Here is a 22,046-nt window from a genome sequence, read left to right as displayed (position 1 = left end):
TAATTCCACTGATTTCAAAACTCGATCCACCAAAAAGTGGAGAGCAACACTTATGCAGCTCCACTACACAATACATTTTTAAAAAGCTGAGTTCAACAGGATTACCAAGGCAGACTGACCAGCTCAAATAGACAGAAGCCTTTTATATGGCAGACCAATCTGAACTCCTCCCTCGGCATGTCCAGCCCACTCATTATCTCTGCCAATCATGGCTAGTGGGAAGGTTACCCCTTTTTCTGTGGCTTAACCAACAAGGCTCGTAATTTAACAATTGTATTTGTATTTAAATATGGCATACAGTTTGTTGTTAAGGCAAATTAAAGTTCACATGTCCCCGAAGGCGTTACTGCAAAAAACTGCATTCAAAAAAACAAAAACAAAAAAATGTCCAAATGGCTCTTCTGTGAAGTTGTGACTTGCAACATACGCCTAGTTTCCTGAAACGGGTCACATTTGATTGGAGTCCACCTGTGGTAAATTCAAAGATTGGACAGGATTTGGAAAGGCACACACCGCTCCGAGACCACAGCGCTCCGAGACAGGATTGTGTTGAGGCAGGGTACCAAAAAAGGGTTCCGAAACATTTCTGCAGCATTGAAGGTCCCCAAGAACACAGTGGGCTCAATCATTCTTAATTGGAAGAAGTTTGGAATCACTGAAACTCTTCCTAGAGCTGGCCGCCCAGCAAAACTGAGCAATCGGGTGAGATTATCTGGTCTGATGAAAACAACGACCCTAAGCACACAGCCAAAACAACGCAGGAGTGACAACGCAGGAGTGGCTGCGGGACAAGTCTCTGAATGTCCTTGGGTGTTTCAGCCAGAGCCCGGACTTGAACGCAATCAAACATCTCTGGAGAGACCTGAAAATAGCTGTGCAGTGACACTCCCCATCCAAACTGACAGAGGATCTGCAAAGAAGAATGGGAGAAATTCCCCAAATACAGGTGTGACAAGCTTTTAGCGTCACACCCAAGAAGAATCAAGGCTGTAGTCACTGCCAAAGGTGCTTCAACAAAGTACTGAGTAAAGGGTCTGAATACTTATAGAAATGTGATATTTCAGTTGTTTATTTTTTTTAAATTAATTTGCAAAAAATTCTAGAAACCTGTTTTTGCTTTGTCATTATGGGGTATTGCATTCTTTCCAAATGCACTGTAGATGCCCATTGAAATACGCATGACAACATAGATTGGTCGCGGCATAAACAATTACAGAAACACTCATTCATCGAAGAATGTAATTAAAAGGTAGAAGAAAATTCGCTACAAGTCATCAAAACTGAACAAATTGAAGAGGGTTGTGTCACTGGCAGATAAATTCATGATGAATTACCTTTAAAAAAATCAAGGTGTATTACAAAGTCAAATCAAGATTGGAATCTCAGGCAAGGCGCAAGTCCTTCATGTCTGCTCATCAGAGCCTGTAGAAATGTGCTGATTGAGATAATTGCCAGTGTTCAGTAACAGCTTTGTTTCCTGTAGTACTCTGTCCTTCAGCTCAGCGTCACACCTCCACAAGGGAGAGAACAGCTGAAACAAAAGGACGAAGAAATCCCTGTGAGAACATAAAATAATCTGCTATACAAACAACAACAAAACATTCTGGAACCAACAAGACCCTGAGCAGCTTCTACCCTTATGAGACTGCTAAACAATACTGTATAGGGACAAAGTGGAGTCGCAATTCAACAGCTCAGCTCAGTATGTGGCAGGGTCTACAGGCAATTACGGACAACAAAAAGAAAACCAGCCATGTCACGGACACCGACGTCTTGCTTCCAGACAAACTAAAGACCTTTGCCCGCTTTGAGGATAATACAGTGCCACCGATGAGGCCCGCTATCAAGATCTGTGGGCCCCCCCTCACCTTCTCCGTGGCCGACGTGAGTAAGACACCTATCCCAGGCTGCTGTCCCCACATGCTTCAATATGGCCACTAGTGATCCTGTACCCAAGAATGCGCAGATAACTGAACTAAATGACTATCGCCCCGTAGCACTCACTTCTGTCATCATGAAGTGCTTTAAGAGAACAGTCAAGGATCAAATCAACTCCACCTGACCTGCCACCCTAGACCCACTTCAGTTTCCATACCACCTCAACAGGTCCACAGACGATGCAATCGCCATCACACTGCACACTGCCCTATCATATCTGGACGAGAGGAATACCTATGAACGCTGTTCATTGACTACAGCTCAGCATTCAACACCATCATACCCTCCAAACTCATCATTAAGCTTGAGGCCCTGGGTCTCGAACCCACCCTGTGCAATTGGGTCCTGGACTTTCTGACGGGCCGCCCCCAGGTGGTGAAGGTAGGAAACAACATCTCCACTTCGCTGATCCTCAACACTGGGGCCCCACAAGGGTGCGTGCTCAGCCCCCTCCTGTACTCCTTGTTCACCCATGACTGCATGGCCATGCACGTCTCCAACTCAATCATCAAGTTTGCAGACAACAGAACAGTAGTGGGGTTGATTACCAACGACAACGAGACAAGGAGGAGATGAGGGCACTCGGAGTGTGGTGTCAGGAAAACAACCTCTCACTCAATGTCAACAAAACAAAGGAGATGATTGTGGACTTCAGGAAACAGCAGAGGGAGCACCCCCCATCCACATTGATGGGACAGCAGTGGAGAAGGTGTAAAGTTTTAAGTTCCTCAAAGTACACATCACGGACAAACTGAAATGGTCCACCAACACAGACAGTGTGGTGAAGAAGGCGCAACAGTGCCTCTTCAACCTCAGGAGGCTGAAGAAATTTGGCTTGTCACCTAATATCCTCACAAACTTTTACAGATGCACAATTGAGAGCATCCTGTAGAGCTGTATCACCACCTAGTATGGCAACTGCACTGCCCTCAACAGCAAGGCTCTCCAGAGTGACACCTACAGCACCCGATGTCACAAGAAGGCCAAAAAGATCATCAAGGACAACAACCACCCGAGCCACTGCCTGTTCACTCCGCTATCATCCAGAAGGCGAGGTCATTACAGGTGTATCAAAGCAGGAACCGAGAGACTGAAAAACAGTTTCTATCTCAAGGCCATCAGACTGTTAAACAGCCATCACTAACACAGACAGGCTGCTGCCTACATACAGACTTGAAATTATTGGCCACTTTAATAAATGGATCAATAGTCACTTAAAAAAATGCCACTTTAGTAATGTTTACATGTCTTACATTACTCATCTCATATGTCTATACTGTATTTTATACTCTCTACTGGAACTTGCCTATACCGCTCGGCCATCGCTCATCCATATGTTTATTTATATGTACATATTCTTATTCCATCCCTTGACATTTGTGTTTATTAGGTAGTTGTTGTGAAATTGTTAGATTGCTTGTTATCTATCCTATTGCCCAGTCACTTTAACCCTACCTACAGTGCCTTCAGAAAGTATTCATACCTCTTGACTTATTCCACACTTTGCATTACAGCCTTCACTACAGCCTTACGGAATTCAAAATTGATTAAATAGATGTATTTTTTCCTCCATCTACGCACAATAACCCATAATGACAAAGTAAAAACATGTTTTTAGAAATGTTTTGCAATTTAAAAAAAAAATGAAATTCATAAATATCAAATTTACATAAGTATTCACCCCCCTGGGTCAATACTTTGTTGAAGCACCTTTGGTGGCGATAACAGCTTTGAGTTGTCTTGGGTATGACCGTGTCAGCTTTGAGTTGTCTTGGGTATGACTGTATCAGCTTTGAGTTGTGTTGGGTATGACTGTAACAGATTTGAGTTGTCTTGGGTATGACTGTATCAGCTTTGAGTTGTGTATGACTGTAACAGCTTTGAGTTGTCTTGGGTATGACTGTAACAGCTTTGAGTTGTGTATGACTGTAACAGCTTTGAGTTGTCTTGGGTATGACTGTATCAGCTTTGAGTTGTGTTGGGTATGACTGTAACAGCTTTGAGTTGTGTATGACTGTATCAGCTTTGAGTTGTCTTGGGTATGACTGTAACAGCTTTGAGTTGTCTTGGGTATGTCTGTATCAGCTTTGAGTTGTATTGGGTATAACTGTATCAGCTTTGCACACTTGGATTTGTGGATTTCCTTGCGAACGTTCCTTGCAATCAAGTCTGTGCTTCTACCCCTGCGCATCGACTCGATACTGGCCTCCCTGTATACACTGAGTGTACAAAACATTAAGAACACCTTCCTAATCTATGTATACACTGAGTGTACAAAACATTAAGAACACCTTCCTAATCTATGTATACACTGAGTCTACAAAACTTTAAATATTGCGTTGCACCCCCCCTCTCCTCCTCCTCAGAACAGCCTTAATTCATTGGTGCATTGAAAGCGTTCCATAGGATGCTGGCCCATGTTGACTCCAATGCTTATTACAGTTGTGTCAAGTTGGCTGGAAGTCCTTTGAGTGGTGGACCACTCTTGATACACACAGGAAACAGTTGAGTGTGGAAAAACCCAGCAGCGTTGCAGTTGTTGACACAAATCGACGCGCCTGGCACCTACTTCCATGCCCCTTTCAAAGGTACTTAAATATTTTGTCTTGCCCATTCACCCTCTGAATGATGGCACACACACAATCCATGTCTCTATTGTCTCAAGGCTTTAAAATCTTTCTTTAACCTGTCTCCTCCCCTTCATCTACACTAATTGAAGTGGATTTAACAAGTGACATCAATAAGGGCTCATAGCTTTCACCTGGATTCACCTGGTCATAGAAAGAGCAGATGTTCTTGATGTTTTCTACACTCAGTGTAAAGCCTTGTTATTTTTACTCCTCATTGTTAATCGCTGTGTATTTATTCCTCGTGTCACTATTTAAAAAAAAATGGTATCTTTAAATCTGCATGGTTGAAAGGACCCATAAGTAAGCATTTCAGTCGTGTGGTCAGGTGCCACAAAAAGGGACTTGGGAGAATTAAAAATGGCCCAGCATGGCTGGCCCTTAAATGTACATTAATACTATGCATGTCACTCTCTCATGGCTCAAAGTAGAGGAGAGATCTCTTCACAATCCCCAATTCAAGATCAGACTATGGGAGGCGCACAGATCTACTGTATATAGAGCCATGACTACATGGAACTCTATTCCAAATAAGGCAACTGATGCAAGCAGTAAAATCAGATTTAAAAAACAGATACAAATACACCTTATGTAACAGTGGGGACTGTGAAGAGACACAAGCACAGTTACAAACACACATAACATACACACTACACACACGTACAAACACACATAACATACACACAAGTACAACTGGATAGTGTTGCAGTTGAGGGGTGGCCTGAGGGTACACTTAATGGATTGTGAAATATGTTGTAAAATGGATTTTGTTGCTGGACCCCAGGAAGAGTAGCTGCTGCCTTGTCAGGAACTAATGGGGATCCTTAATAAACCCCAGGAAGAGTAGCTGCTGCCTTGGCAGGAACTAATGGGGATCCTTAATAAACCCCAGGAAGAGTAGCTGCTGCCTTGGCAGGAACTAACGGGGATCCTTAATAAACCCCAGGAAGAGTCGTTGCTGCCTTGGCAGGAACTAACGGGGATCCTTAATAAACCCCAGGAAGAGTAGCTGCTGCCTTGGCAGGAACTAACGGGGATCCTTAATAAACCCCAGGAAGAGTCGTTGCTGCCTTGGCAGCAGCTAATGTAGATCCATAATAAATGCACATACAGTTACACATTTCACTGTTAGTCTATATCTGTTGTTTACGAAGCATGTGACAAATAAAATGTTATTTGATTTGAGGAAAAAACAAGAACCAATAGAAGAATATTAGATCACCGCTCTGCGGTAATGTGATCAGGAAATGATGCTGAATAACTCCTCTACAGATACCTTTTTGTACTATTGTTCTGATCCCAACCTGAACCACCCTGTACTGTGCTGACTCCGGTATTTCTTGTTCACATTGTCCTTTCCTTTTTGTTATAAGGGTATATGTTGTAATGCATAACCAGCCAGCCCAGTACAGGTCAGCTCGGCACAGAAGTATGAAAATAGTTTTTAGGTCTGAAAAGTAGACCAAATAAAAGCGGTGGTTCGCCAACCCTGCGGCCAGACAATGGGGCTTTTTTCTACCCCCCTCGGTGGATGGACACGCATGGGAGAGTGGTTAAGAGCAGAGCAGCTGACAGAGTCATAAGGGCTTTAGGGCTGGCCTTTCTTCTGAAAACACACTGCGGACAGCATCAATCATTTTGCTTTGAAAGGTCACAGTCAGCCAGGACACTGTTTGTTTGCCTTTAGCACCATTGCTTTGTGTGTGTGTGTGTGTGTGTGTGTGTGTGTGTGTATGTGTGTGTGTGTGTGTGTGTGTGTGTGTGTGTGTGTGTGTGTGTGTGTGTGTGTGTGTGTGTGTGTGTGTACTGAGAAGAATATTCTCTATTCCCTTGATATTGATTGAGTCTTCAACTCCAAAGCAAAAGTGATGTCCCCATCATTCAGTCTGAAACCTTTTTATTTTATAGCCGCTAGACTGGGTTAGACTAGCCTTTGCGGAGTCGCCACAAAACACTAACATCTGGTTTTCAAGGATTCAGCCATTTCAACCTGGGAACTCCGCTCAGGCGTCTTTCTATGCTTGATACGTTAGGTTAGGGTTAGACAGTCATTGAATTGGGGCCATACAAAAACATTTAAGATCAATGTCTAATTTTGAAATGAGCTCAACATTCTCATGGCACACGCTTTAGAGATGACCATATTTTTTAAAATGGTTTAGTAACTCGGGTAGAATCACAAACGCAAAGAGAGGAAAGCGACATTGATTTCCTCACCGTAAGGAAAACATATCATAGTGAATGGATAGTCTACTCTTGCACATCCTAGGAAGAAACATGACTATCACCACAATAATATTTATGGTGCAAAGTATGATAGATGGATGGATCAATGTCTCTCCGTGGCTCTCTGTTCTCCTTCTGTCCTACCTTTCACTCTCTGTCCCTTCATCCCTGTCTCTCTCTCCCTCTTTTTCTCTACCCCTTAATCCATCCCTCTGGTCCTCTCTGTCACCCTGACTCCATTCCCCTGGTCCTCTCTGTCCCCCAGACTCCATTCCCCTGGTCCTCTCTGTCACCCTGACTCCATTCCCCAGGTTCTCTCTGTCCCTTCATCCCTGTCTCTCTCCCTCTTTTTCTCTCCCCCTTAATCCATTCCCCTGGTCCTCTCTGTCCCCCTTAATCCATTCCCCTGGTCCTCTCTGTCACCCTGACTCCATTCCCCTGGTCCTCTCTGTCCCCCTTAATCCATTCCCCTGGTCCTCTCTGTCACCCTGACTCCATTCCCCTGGTCCACTATGTCACCCTGACTCCATTCCCCTGGTCCTCTCTGTCACCCTGACTCCATTCCCCTGGTCCTCTCTGTCACCCTGACTCCATTCCCTTAGTCCTCTCTGTCACCCTGACTCCATTCCCCTGGTCCTCTCTGTCCCCTGACTCCATTCCCCTGGTACTATCTGTCACCCTGACTCCATTCCCCTGGTCCTCTCTGTCCCCTGACTCCATTCCCCTGGTCCTCTCTGTCCCCCAGACTCCATTCCCCTGGTCCTCTCTGTCACCCTGACTCCATTCCCCAGGTTCTCTCTGTCCCTTCATCCCTGTCTCTCTCCCTCTTTTTCTCTACCCCTTAATCCATTCCCCTGGTCCTCTATGTCACCCTGACTCCATTCCCCTGGTCCTCTCTGTCCCTTCATCCCTGTCTCTCTCCCTCTTTTTCTCTACCCCTTAATCCATTCCCCTGGTCCTCTCTGTCCCCCAGACTCCATTCCCCTGGTCCTCTCTGTCACCCTGACTCCATTCCCCAGGTTCTCTCTGTCCCTTCATCCCTGTCTCTCTCCCTCTTTTTCTCTACCCCTTAATCCATTCCCCTGGTCCTCTATGTCACCCTGACTCCATTCCCCTGGTCCTCTCTGTCCCTTCATCCCTGTCTCTCTCCCTCTTTTTCTCTACCCCTTAATCCATTCCCCTGGTCCTCTCTGTCCCCCAGACTCCATTCCCCTGGTCCTCTCTGTCACCCTGACTCCATTCCCCAGGTTCTCTCTGTCCCTTCATCCCTGTCTCTCTCCCTCTTTTTCTCTACCCCTTAATCCATTCCCCTGGTCCTCTATGTCACCCTGACTCCATTCCCCTGGTCCTCTCTGTCACCCTGACTCCATTCCCCTAGTCCTCTCTGTCACCCTGACTCCATTCCCCTGGTCCTCTCTGTCCCCTGACTCCATTCCCCTGGTCCTCTCTGTCACCCTGACTCCATTCCCCTGGTCCTCTCTGTCCCCTGACTCCATTCCCCTGGTCCTCTCTGTCCCCTAGACTCCATTCCCCTGGTCCTCTCTGTCACCCTGACTCCATTCCCCAGGTTCTCTCTGTCCCTTCATCCCTGTCTCTCTCCCTCTTTTTCTCTACCCCTTAATCCATTCCCCTGGTCCTCTATGTCACCCTGACTCCATTCCCCTGGTCCTCTCTGTCACCCTGACTCCATTCCCCTGGTCCTCTCTGTCACCCTGACTCCATTCCCCTGGTCCTCTCTGTCACCCTGACTCCATTCCCCTGGTCCTCTCTGTCACCCTGACTCCATTCCCCTGGTTTTCTCTGTCCCCTGACTCCATTCCCCTGGTCCTCTCTGTCACCCTGACTCCATTCCCCTGGTCCTCTCTGTCACCCTGACTCCATTCCCCTGGTCCTCTCTGTCAACCTGACTCCATTCCCCTGGTTCTCTCTGTCCCGTGACTCCATTCCCCTGGTCTTCTCTATCCCCCTGACTCCATTCCCCTGGTCCTCTCTGTCACCCTGACTCCATTCCCCTGGTCCTCTCTCTCAACCTGATTCCATTCCCCTGGTTCTCTCTGTCCCCTGACTCCATTCCCCTGGTCTTCTCTATCCCCCTGACTCCGTCAGAATGTGGGGGGAAATTAACTATATTCTGGTAATCCGAATAATTGAACATATGCGGTGGTACTTAATGAATATGATGTCAGTTCGGTTGTCAACTGAGACATTCTCATCAATGATAAGATGACATAAACTCTACAGTGGAAAGTCTACACATCAGAGTTATCGGATTCACATGGAATTGTTGTTCAATTTAAATGTTTGAATATGAAATTATTTGTGATGGGATGAAATGTGATTTTAGCTTCTAAAATGTGAGATGTGGGTTTTCATAAGATAGTGGCCCACCCACTTGAAGAGACAGAGGTTGTAAACTATGAAACACACCCCTTTTCTCCCTTCCTATATAAAGCCTTGACGACAACATAACTTCCTGTTCGGATGATGTGAGGACGACGGTCCTATGTCAGAATGGTTCAGATAATAACTACCGAACGAAGCCAACATCAGCGTGAGCTTTGGTTGCGCATGGTATGAACTTTGAACTCTTATTCAGTACAGAAGTGATACCTCCTAGTTGTTGAGTTAGCAACAGCTGCTGCAAACGAGGGTTAGGAAGGAACAGACAGAGTATCCCGTCTATCACACAACAACGTTACTACAAAATATCCAATTGACCACCAGAGACATTCTTCTAAAGACAGAGGTCTCGGTTTGGCAACACGGTCTTCCATCTACCACCAACCTACTGAAGCGCAGCTCAGAGTAAATATTTATTGCATTTTCCTTTTCCAAATGGGCGGTAATTTAGAATGCATAAGATACTGTATTTACGATAGCACAGCTTCTCCTTGTGTCCCTCAGTCTTCCTGCTCTTTCACACAAACCCAGCCCTTTTCTTTTGTGTAACAAGCTGCCATATCTGTTCCGCCCGCAAGGGACGTTTTCCTTTATAATTTGTAATCAAGTTATGATTAATTGTGAGTATTTAGTCAGCCACCAATTTTGCAAGTTCTCCCACTTAAAAAGATGAGATAGGCCTGTAATTTTCATCATAGGTACACTTCAACTACGACAGACAAAATGGAGAAAAAAAATCCAGAAAATCACATTGTAGGATTTTTTATGAATTTATTTGCAAATTATGGTGGAAAATAAGTATTTCGTCACCTACAAACAAGCAAGATTTCTGGCTCTCACAGACTGAAGTAAGATGGCGATTGATATTGACTGCTATTGATGTAAAATATTGCTAGGTCTTTAAAAGAGTTTATTCGGAAGATAACAGCTCTATAAATATTATTTTGTGGTGCCCGACTCTCTAGTTAATCTCTAGTTAATTACATTTACATGATTAGCTCAATCAGGTGATATTAATTACGGAGAAATTATTTTATAGAATAGCATGTCATATCACTTAATCCCGCATAGCCAAAGACACGACACCAGGGTGTAACTAGGGTTGGCATTCTAGTTTCTTTATTTCTGTGTTTTGGCCGGGTATGGTTCTCAATCAGGTACAGCTGTCTATCGTTGTCTCTGATTGGGAATCATACTTAGGCAGCCTTTTTTCCTTTGTGTATTTGTGGGTAGTTGTCTTTGTAAGTGGCCTGTAAGGCCCTAGTAAGCATCACGTTCGTTTTTGTTGTTTCTTGTTTTGTTGGCGACATTTATAATAAAGGAAAATGTATGCTCACCATGCTGCACCTTGGTCCGGTCATTTTCAAGACAGCGATCGCGACAGAACTACCCACCACCAAAGGACAAAGCAGCGTGGCCAGGAGGAGCAGGGATCCTGGGTCCGGGAGAAGAGGGAGTGGAGGACCTCATGGACATGGGAGGAGGTTATGGCAGGGGACAAGACCCTGCCATGGAAACAGGCGGAAACAGCAAGGGAGGAACGGCGGCGATACCAGGAGTCATGGCAATGAGGCAAGCATGAGGCAGCTCCAAACATTTTTTTTTGGGGGGGGGGACATGGGGAGTGTGGCAGAGTCAGGGTTCAGACCTGAGACAACTTCTCGTGCTTACCGTAGGGAGCGTGGTACTGGTCAGACACTGTGTTATGCGGTGGAGCCTCCAGAGATGATGCATGGCCCGAAGCCTCCATTGATGATCCATGGCCCGAAGCCTCCAGTGATGATCCATGGCCCGAAGCCTCCAGTGATGATCCATGGCTCGAAGCCTCCAGTGATGATCCATGGCCCGAAGCCTCCAGTGATGATCCATGGCACGAAGCCTCCAGTGATGATCCATGGCACGAAGCCTCCAGTGATGATCCATGGCACGAAGCCTCCAGGGATGATCCATATCACGAAGCCTCCAGTGATGATCCATGGCACGAAGCCTCCAGTGATGATCCATGGCACGAAGCCTCCAGGGATGATCCATATCACGAAGCCTCCAGGGATGATCCATGGCACGAAGCCTCCAGAGATGATCCATGGCATGAAGACTCCAGTGATGATCCATGGCACAAAGCCTCCAGTGATGATCCATGGCACGAAGCCTCCAGTGATGATCCATGGCCCGGAGCCTGCAGTGAGGATCCATGGCACAAAGCCTCCAGCATTGATCCGCGGTCCGGAGCCTCCGGATCGCCTTCAACAACGGTCTCCCGTCCGGAGCCTCCAACGACGGTCTCCCATCCGGAGCCTCCAGCGACGGCCTCCAGTCAGAAGCCTCCAGCAACGGTCTCCAGTCCGGAGCCTCCAGCGAGGCTCCCCAGTCCGGAGCCTGCAGCGAGGGTCCCCAGTCCGGAGCCTGCAGCGAGGGTCCCCAGTCCGGGGCCTGCAGCGAGGGTCCCCAGTCCGGGGCCTGCAAATTAGATATGCAAATGAAATTAGACATGCAAATGAAAGGGGAGGGGGACTTAATTGGAGAAAATCTAGGCCTGGTCTTTTCCAAAGGTCAAGGGGGGTGACAGTCCATCACTCTGCACCAAAATACCTTATCAGCAACAAAAGGGAATGACCCAACAACAGAAAAAGGAAGAGCGCATACAAATAAAACATATATCATAGCTCGCATAAGTGTCATCTAGAACCTAAAAGGGCTGCCCACTTAGGAGAACCCTTTGAAGAACCCTTTTTGGTTCCAGGTAGAACCCTTTTGGTTTCAGTTCGAACCCTTTTGAGTTGTATTTAGAAACGTATACACAGAGTGTTCTACACGGAACCCAAAATGGTTCTACCTGGAACCAAAAAGAGTTATCCTATGGTGACCGCCGAATAACCTTTTTGGAACCATTTTGGTGCAGGTTTTCAATTGGTTGGAGACACAATATATAAACCGCATGGATGGAGGACCAAATAATCAGCTTAGAAAAAGAAAAAAAATCTGATGCCAGTTTCTCCACACTTCCTTCAGGGTGAATCTAATCCTCTTGCTATTTACCCGAGTCTCCGTCTATAAAGAGAAGGCACTGCGGGAGGGTACATTTTGGGAAAAGAAGGTGGGGTTAAAGAGTTATTTCCCTCTGCCCTTTCCCTAAGAAAATTGCTTTCTGCCCCCTTGACACGGTCGATTCATTTTGCGCTCTGGCAGTGGCAGCCTATCCCTGGGGGGCGTGCTAAGAGAACTCTTCTGTATGCTACATGCCAACAGCACACTCAATTTGGAAAGTGTGATCGACATTTAGTGTAACTGGTGTGTGTGTGTCCAGGAAAGAACTATATGTCTGTATGCAGCCATTTTCTATCATAAATACAAACAAATCAAGTGTGTGTGTGTGTGTGTGTACAGTAAACACCAATTAAATAATCCTCTGAATGGAGTGGGGCCTCTAGTCCCTGCTGATCTCTATAAAGGGAGATAAAGACCCAGCGTTTCCACAGCAACAACAGCCCGGTGCCCCAGAGGACGGTGGGTAGTGTGGTACACGAACACTCCTCTCCCTTTGGCCGCGTTGTCCATTTCTTTGGGCCACATCAATCAGGTCTCAGACAGTAATCTCCCAGAGGCCTATGCACATCCATGATTTCTCATGTGCATTTCAAAAAGGACCAACGGTAATTATGCTAATTATTAGGGATATCACACACTGATTGATGCTCTCAATGAACTGTGAAGGCTCATTTATTTCAAAAGCTGTATTAGCTATATATCTGTTAGCCTACAAATCCCTGACATTGTACAACCTCAAAATGCTAGTATTTAATGTTACCAACATTACCACGCTTCATGTTTCATCCAAGTTATTTTTATTGTTTATCAAAACTGGCCAATGTGCTCTGTATACTGAGTGTATAAAACATTAAGAACACCTTCCTAATATTGAGTGGCTGAATGTCCTTTGGGTGGTGGACCATTCTTGATACACACGGGAAACTGTTGTGTGAAAAACCCAGCAGCGTTGCAGTTCTTGACACAAACCGGTGAGCCTGGCACCTACTATCATACACCGTTCAAAGGCACTTAAATATTTTGTCTTGCCCATATTCCCTCTGAATGGCACACATACACAATCCATGTGTCAATTGTCTCAAGGCTTAAAAATCCTTATTTAACCTGTCTCCTCCCCTTCATCTACACTGATTGAAGTTTAACATGTGACATCAATAAGGGATCATAGCTTTCACCTGGATTTGTCACACCCTGATCTGTTTCACCTGTCTTGTGAATGTCTCCAACCCCCACCAGGTGTCTCCCATCACCTTGTGTAATTATATCTGCGTTTTCTCTTTGTCTGTTGCCAGTTCGTCTTGTCCCGTAAAGTTCTACCAGCATCTTTCTGTGTTTCCTATGTGCTAGTTGTTGCTTTTTCTAGTCTTCCCAGTTCTGACCTTTCTGCATGTCCAGTCCTGATCCTGCCTGCCATCGTGTACCTAACTGACTCTGATTTCAATTCTGACTCTTTGCATGCCTTAACCTACCGATTGCCTGCCCCTTGTACTAGAATAAACTCTGAGACTCATACTATCTGCCTCCTGTCTCTGCATCTGGGTCTTCGCCTGAGCCGTGATAGGATTCACCTGGTCAGTCTATGTCATGGAACGAGGTGTTCCCAGTGGAGGGAGGATGTTTGATGGGTTTGCATAAAAGTGTAATGAACAGTAATCCGGCATGATTGATTCCTACCTGCTCTTAAATAGGTGGCAGCCGACGCCCTGACAGCTAAACATATTCCTGCCCAATAGGGGTTTACACTTGATCTGCAATGAATTCCCACTGGGGACTGGCGAGTATAGAGATGAGCATGTATACTACTACACACACACACACACACACACACACACACACACACACACACACACACACACACACACACACACACACACACACACACACACACACACACACACACACACACACACACACACACACACACACACACACACACACACACACACACACACACACACACACACACACACACACACCCACACACACACACACACACACACACACACACACACACACTGTGCTCATTCAACATTCAACAATATGGTGCTAAAAGCTATAACAAAATGCACACTGCAGAGAAGCAGCGCCTGACTTAATGTAATGGATTACATTGAGAAAGTAACCTACTCAACTCTGACTTAATGCCAGGGTTGGGGGGTAATGGATTACATTGAGAAAGTAACCTACCCAACTCTGACTTAATGCCAGGGTTGGGGGGTAATGGATTACATTGAGAAAGTAACCTACCCAACTCTGACTTAATGCCAGGGTTGGGGGGTAATGGATTACATTGAGAAAGTAACCTACCCAACTCTGACTTAATGCCAGGGTTGGGGGATAATGGATTACATATAGAAACCGACTGAGACAGCATAACTGTAACACTCAATAGGGAGCAGGCTATAGTTGTGTGAAAGTGACTGAAAGTTAAATATATCTCCAGCCAACACAAAGAGAAGATTCTGTCCATAAAGTGCATGATGTACTCCCCATACAGTACATGACGTTCCCTGGTTCCGCTGTAAGGCAGCAGTAAGCCTTCTTTGAAAAGAGAACAGTACAGGCCCAGGGTTCACCTTCTACAGACTGAGGCAATGAGAGAGATTACAACAAAACAACTATGTCTGTCATTACATTTTAAAGCATTAGTTTTCTATCATAAAAAATACAAACAATACGTGCGTTTGTGTGAGTGGCATGTTTCATAACCATGACTGGCTATGGAACATGGGGTAGCAGGGTAGCCTAGTAGTTAGAGCGTTGGACTAGTAACCGGAAGGTTGCAAGTTCAAATCCCCGAGCTGACAAGGTACAAATCTGTTGTTCTACTCCTGAACAAGGCAGTTAACCCAGTTTCATAACCATGACTGGCTATGGAACATGGGGTAGCCTAGTGGTTAGAGCTTTGGACTAGTAACCGGAAGGTTGCAAGTTCAAATCCCCGAGCTGACAAGGTACAAATCTGTTGTTCTACTCCTGAACAAGGCAGTTAACCCACTAAGCTGTCATTGAAAATAAGAATTTGTTCTTAACTGACTTGCCTAGTTAAATAAAAGGTAAAGAAAGACCTATTGAGGAACAGAAAGGAGAGTTTGTTTGTATGTATATATTAAGGTCAGATAGTTTACTGTGTATATAGGGACATAAAAGGTGTACTTTGTTCTGATTGGTGGCCCATTAAATGGAAAATGAACACACATGTTTTACATTGGCGTCATATAAAGAAGAACATTGTCATTTCCAGGGTGTGAAATGAGTCACACTCTCTGTTTTGCGAAACAGTATAATAATCAAGCCTTATTTCATTTTAATTCATAGCGCTGCAGGAGGAAACTCTGTTCGATGTGGAACATCAGGCATGTAGTAAGCAGTGCAATTTATCATTGTTATTTATGAACAATAATGAATTATGTACACCATGAGAAGAGACTGCAAAACTTAGATATGCATTTGGCGTATGATATAAATGCTTTATTAAAAAACATTTGTATCTCATACTTCATGTGGTATTGTCAGTTTCTAATGACAGAAAGGCAAACGTTTGATATTAACTTTGACAACATTTCCCCATTCCAAAAAATTACCTCTAAAAGACTTCAAAATCAGTAGAAATCACTGTTTGCTCCCATACACAAAAATGACATAAAAACAGGACTGATATCTATCTAATATGCGTTTATGTTGTTTTTCCTGCATTTGCCATTAGAATGACGAGCATCTCTTTGACTGGGTGATGAGAGATATTCGACATGTCAAACCTAACAGAGATATTTGACATGTCAAAGATAAAAGATATTCGACATGTCAAACCTTTCTCCCGGGACCCCAAATCATATCAGTCGCCATGGTAATGTGACGTTGTTGGGCAGGTAATGTCTGATCTTAGGAAAGAGATAGACACTAAGCTTCTTCCTCCCAGAATCCGTTCACAATAAGACAATCTCTGAACTGTGATGTTTCTGTCAAACTCCAAATTAAGAGACAGCAAGTGGCCAACTTTGTGAGCGTATCTCTTGCCTAGGCAGCCAACATAGACGACCTTCAGGGAAGAGAAAGGGGCGGAAAGAGGAGGAAAGACGCAATGGATTGAGGCAATAAAGAAAAAAGCAACAACAAACATGATTGTGATGTTTGCCATTGAGCTGTCGAGGGCCTAGCTCATGCATATTTATCAAGGTTCAAGTTTAAGTCCACATTTGGAATCGCTCTCTCGTAAAATGGCAACAAAAAACAATCTTCCCCTCACCACTTGTTTCATTGTTGACACAATAGAACTGTCAAATCTGTTGACGTGCTCAGAAGGACACAGCTGCTAGGAGAGTTGTTTTTATGGCAAAATATATTTGAAGAACCGCCAAATTACGCTGCTTTATGAAAGTCAAGACCGCAAAAAAAACGTAGCTGAGAAGGAGCGTGACTGACACCAACTTCTTGTGTCTCTGAGAATGTCCAAATATTGACACCATACTTACAACTACAACCATGACTGTTAATAAACTAGAGCAAAATGGGCGCTGACAGAAACTCTGACATAACTTTGCAGTATTTTTTACAAGCATTTTGCTACACCCGCAATAACATCTGATAAACATGTGTATGTGACCAATAACATCTGCTAAATATGTGTATGTGACCAATAACATCTGCTAAACATGTGTATGTGACCAATAATATCTGATAAACATGTGTATGTGACCAATAACATCTGATAAACATGTGTATGTGACCAATAACATCTGCTAAACATGTGTATGTGACCAATAACATCTGATAAACATGTGTATGTGACCAATAATATCTGATAAACATGTGTATGTGACCAATAATATCTGATAAACATGTGTATGTGACCAATAATATCTGATAAACATGTGTATGTGACCAATAATATCTGATAAACATGTGTATGTGACCAATAATATCTGATAAACATGTGTATGTGACCAATAATATCTGATAAACATGTGTATGTGACCAATAATATCTGATAAACATGTGTATGTGACCAATAACATCTGATAAACATGTGTATGTGACCAATAATATCTGATAAACATGTGTATGTGACCAATAATATCTGATAAACATGTGTATGTGACCAATAATATCTGATAAACATGTGTATGTGACCAATAATATCTGATAAACATGTGTATGTGACCAATAATATCTGATAAACATGTGTATGTGACCAATAACTTCTGCCCCTTCGTAACCCCTTAACTTCTGGACTGAGGAGTACAAAACCAGTTAATTTCACACCATTGTGTCAAAGACTCCTGGATGCTCCTCGTCAGCTCAGATGATGTTCATTAACTTGACCCATAGAGCATGTGCCACATCCCTTATCCCATACTTAAACCCTTAGAGAGGCTAAAAGACCACAACTTAATTGGAGAGTGTGCCTGCTGCTTCCACGTCAGAGGAACTTTTCCCCTCGGCACACTGTGCTTCTGTGTAACGCTTCATGAACTGTTCACACAGATGCTCAGACACAAACACACTTTATCTATTGGAATGTGTTCTCTGTTGGGTGCTGTGTGCTATATTTACGCCAGAGGAAGATCTCGTTAACCTCGGCACACTGCTGCCGTGAAGCGCTTCATGAAATGTAAACAGGTACGCGCTCACACACACACACACGCGCAACACTAACTCTTACTTCATCTACAGTATGTGCACGTGTTTCTCTCTAGGGTTTTGTTGCCATGCATAGGATGTGTTCACACGTCATTCAAACCTGATCAGCGCCATGTGAATCGTGTGCTGCTCTCACAATGTAAAGGCAGAACGATTTGTGAGAAAACGTTCCTCCTAAAGAAATGATGGTGTTGCTAAGAGCATTCGCATGGGAGGAGAAAAAAACACACCACTGGGTGAGTGATGGGCATTCCTACAAAAGGGAGATCAACCTATTTAGCTCAGTTAGCAACATCGCTCGAGCCCCCATTTCCACATAAAATAATATCTGCAGCCTGGCAAACGCCGTTCACAACTATGCCAAATCCCCGTCCACCGATTACCTCGCCCTGTTTTATCAAAGATGCCGCTTGATCATTCCACCGTTGCCGGCCGCATTGAAAAAGGTCAACATCATCTCTTACAAATGGCCACAATGGCCGCCGCGACCCTATGATATCACTTTGATTTCACACAGTTCCTTATTGGCTGATTTGTGATAAATAACAGGTATTTTAATTAGACCAGCGCCTTGTCCTCCTCCAGTCATATCCTCCTGTAAGTCTCACTTTTTCACACACACACACACACACACTCTAAGTCTCTGCCTCCATTTAGCTAGCAAACCATTGTCTGTCCCAGCATGACCCCCATGTACTTCTAATGCCAGTCAGAGGGGTTGGTATGTAATTTACTTTTACAGTCTCTTCACCAAAGGGGGATGAAGCATTTAATGAAGAAGCAGTGACTCATTAAAGTCACTCAATCCCCCACGTTCCCCCGGTGAATCCGCCACTGTTAAACAGTGGTGCTCGGTGGCTTTTGGGGCAGGCCAGGGAGTGGCGAAGACACTGATTTCATTTCTCAGGTTTTTAGGACACAGTGATTTTATTGATCACGTAGTTGAGTCACTGTGATTTCATTGGTCACATTGTTAAGCACTTTGCCAATCCTGTTATTCACAATATGAATAAATGATGATCAACACCAAGATGCGTTTTTTTGAGATGCGTGGGTTTACTCATAACCCGCAATCTCCGCAGTTATATCCAATTGGCAGGCAGGTTTTGGGTCATTCAATATTGTGTGGATGAAGGGCGGGTGTATCATTCTTGTGCAATTTATGCATCTATTCTTGTGCAATCTATAGGATACACTGAGGTTTTTCTTTCGTGATTTGAAGCTATCTGGCATTAGTGCGTAAGCCTGAGCATTAGGTCCTAACTGTACAGGCGACAAATAGCCTACATACCAATCGCAAAATGCTTATGGGAACAGGCATAAAATGTTTACGTCATCCACTTAGACGAAATGGACCATGTCGGGGTTTAATTCAATAAGGGAAAAGCACCGAAATGGAGAGTTAAAAATAAAGAGAAGGGAGGGCAAAGATTAAGTGAAGTAGTAAAAGAGAATGATAGCAGTACCGGCTATGTTAGGTGTGATGATTGTGAGGAGCTATAGAGCTCACAAATTCAACAGTCACAAGCTATAGAAATGCAACAAGATGGGGACTTCAAATAGGCCTATGACACATCCAGGGGACTGTAGCCTACTGTTCAGGTGGGTTAAATGGAAACTGAGATCTGGACACTGACTGAGGGTCTGTAACCTCTATAGCTTTAATTTAAACTCCTGTACAATGAAGCATTTATTGAAGTAAAATGATACACCAAATGTAGGCAACAAAAAAAAAAAAATCTTGAGAGAACATGAATTGCTCAGTTAGATAACATCTGCAGAGGTGCTATCTTTATCAGCATCATAAAATCTGATACTATTTGAACCACATAAAATAGGCTATGCATCCAAGCAGAACTGAAATCTTATGAGGAACATGTTGGGTTGTTTTCACAGCTTTCAATTTCCTTACGACCGGTCAAACTGGTGTCATTTGGACATTTTGCACAGAATATGTATCTATTTTTTTATTTAATTTTATCCCCGGTCCCTAAACGTCTTTTCAACCGCGAAGGAAGCAGAGATGACAGAGAAAACTTGACCAGTTTCAACTAGATTTAAGCGTGCTTTCTATTGATTCATGACATTATTCTGCTTGAGCAAGTGTTAACTGTATTTAGTTTATTAGGGCAACATATAATGACAGAAGAGAAACTGCATGCATCTAATTATAGATAACTTGACTAACAAATAGCCTAACAAAATGTTAGAAGAAAGAAGAAACAAATCTAAATCAGGCAAAAAAATATCCTGCACTCCCTGTCAAAAATGTTTTACAGAGTCTCTGATTGCAGCCTACAGAGCATTTTCCATACTGATCAAAAATAAACCTGACAGGTGTGGCATAACAACAATATGATTAGACAGCATGATCATTGCATAGGTGCACCTTGTGTTGGGGACACTATAAGGCCACTCTAAAATGTGAAGTTTTGTCACACAACACAACGCCACAGATGTCTTAAGTTTTTAGGGAGCATGGAATTGGCATGCTGACAGCAGAAATGTCTGCCAGAGAATTGCATGTTAATTTCTTTACCCGTAAGCCGCCTCAAACGTCATTTTAAAGAATTTGGCAATACGGCCAACCGGACTAAAAACTGCAGATCACGTGTAACCACACCAGCCCAGGACCTCCACATCCGGCTTCTTCACCTACGGGATCTTCTGAGACCAGCCACCCGGACAGCTGATGTCTGTAATAAAGCCATTTTGTGGGGAAAAACTAATTCTGATTGGCTGGGCCTGGCTCCCCAGAGGTTTGGCCAAATAAAATAAGAAGGTGTAAATGTTTTAATTTAACCTTCTTTTAACTAGGCAAGTTAGTTAAGAACAAATTCTTATTTACAATGACAGCCTATGCCCTCCCAGGTCCACTCATGGCTGCGTCCCTGCCCAGGCATAGTTCTGTTCTTGAAATTATCTTGTCTATTGATGTTCTGTATTATGTCATTCTGTATTATGTTTCATGTTTTGTGTGGACCCCAGGAAGAGTAGCTGCTGCTTTTGCAACAGCTAATGGCGATCCTAATAAAATACCAAATACCAAACTACCAAATCCATATTTTGATTAGGGCCTAATAAATATATTTGAATTGACTGATTTCCTTATATGAACTGTAACTCAGTAAAATCTTGAAATTGTAACATGTTGAGTTTATATTTTTGTTCAGTACATATCAGTGGGTTAGGGTTAGGTGCGGACCACAGATGTTCACTTAATCACATATTGTCGGGCGGATGCAGATGGGTTATTAGCAATTGCGAGCGGGTGCAGGTGAACAAAGAGCTGACCCGCGCACCACTAGTGGTGTTGACAGGGAGAGAGAAAGAAAGAGAGAGCTGCCTGCTGAACTGTGTTGCATTACAGTACCTGCATAGCTCCAGGGGTTGGGGTCATTGCTAGCTGGGGTTCTGGGGTCACTACTTGCTGGGGTTCTGGGGTCACTACTTGCTGGGGTTCTGGGGTCACTACTTGCTGGGGTTATGGGGTCACTGCTAGCTGGAGTTCTGGGGTCACTACTAGCTGGGGTTCTGGGGTCACTACTAGCTGGGGTTCTGGGGTCACTACTTGCTGGGGTTATAGGGTCACTGCTAGCTGGAGTCTGGGGTCACTGCTAGCTGGGGTTCTGGGGTCACTGCTAGCTGGGGTTCTTGGGTCACTGCTAGCTGGGGTTCTGGGGTCACTACTAGCTGGGGTTCTGGGGTCACTGCTAGCTGGGGTTATGGGGTCACTGCTAGCTGGGGTTCTGGGGTCACTGCTAGCTGGGGTTCTGGGGTCACTGCTAGCTGGGGTTCTGGGGTCACTACTAGCTGGGGTTCGGGGGTCACTGTTAGCTGGGGTTCTGGGGTCACTGCTAGCTAGGGTTCTGGGATCACTGCTAGCTGGGGTTATGGGGTCACTGCTAGCTGAGGTTCTGGGGTCACTACTAGCTGGGGTTCGGGGGGTCACTGTTAGCTGGGGTTCTGGGGTCACTGCTAGCTGGGGTTCTGGGGTCACTACTAGCTGGGGTTCGGGGGTCACTGTTAGCTGGGGTTCTGGGGTCACTGCTAGCTAGGGTTCTGGGATCACTGCTAGCTGGGGTTATGGGGTCACTGCTAGCTGAGGTTCTGGGGTCACTACTAGCTGGGGTTCGGGGGGTCACTGTTAGCTGGGGTTCTGGGGTCACT

The sequence above is a fragment of the Oncorhynchus mykiss genome, chromosome 11 (assembly GCF_057628025.1).
Source record: "Oncorhynchus mykiss isolate SJ-2025 chromosome 11, ASM5762802v1, whole genome shotgun sequence".
NCBI lineage: Eukaryota > Metazoa > Chordata > Actinopteri > Salmoniformes > Salmonidae > Oncorhynchus > Oncorhynchus mykiss.
The sequence above is the reverse complement of the archived record's forward strand: the minus strand, read 5'-3'. Positions refer to the sequence as shown.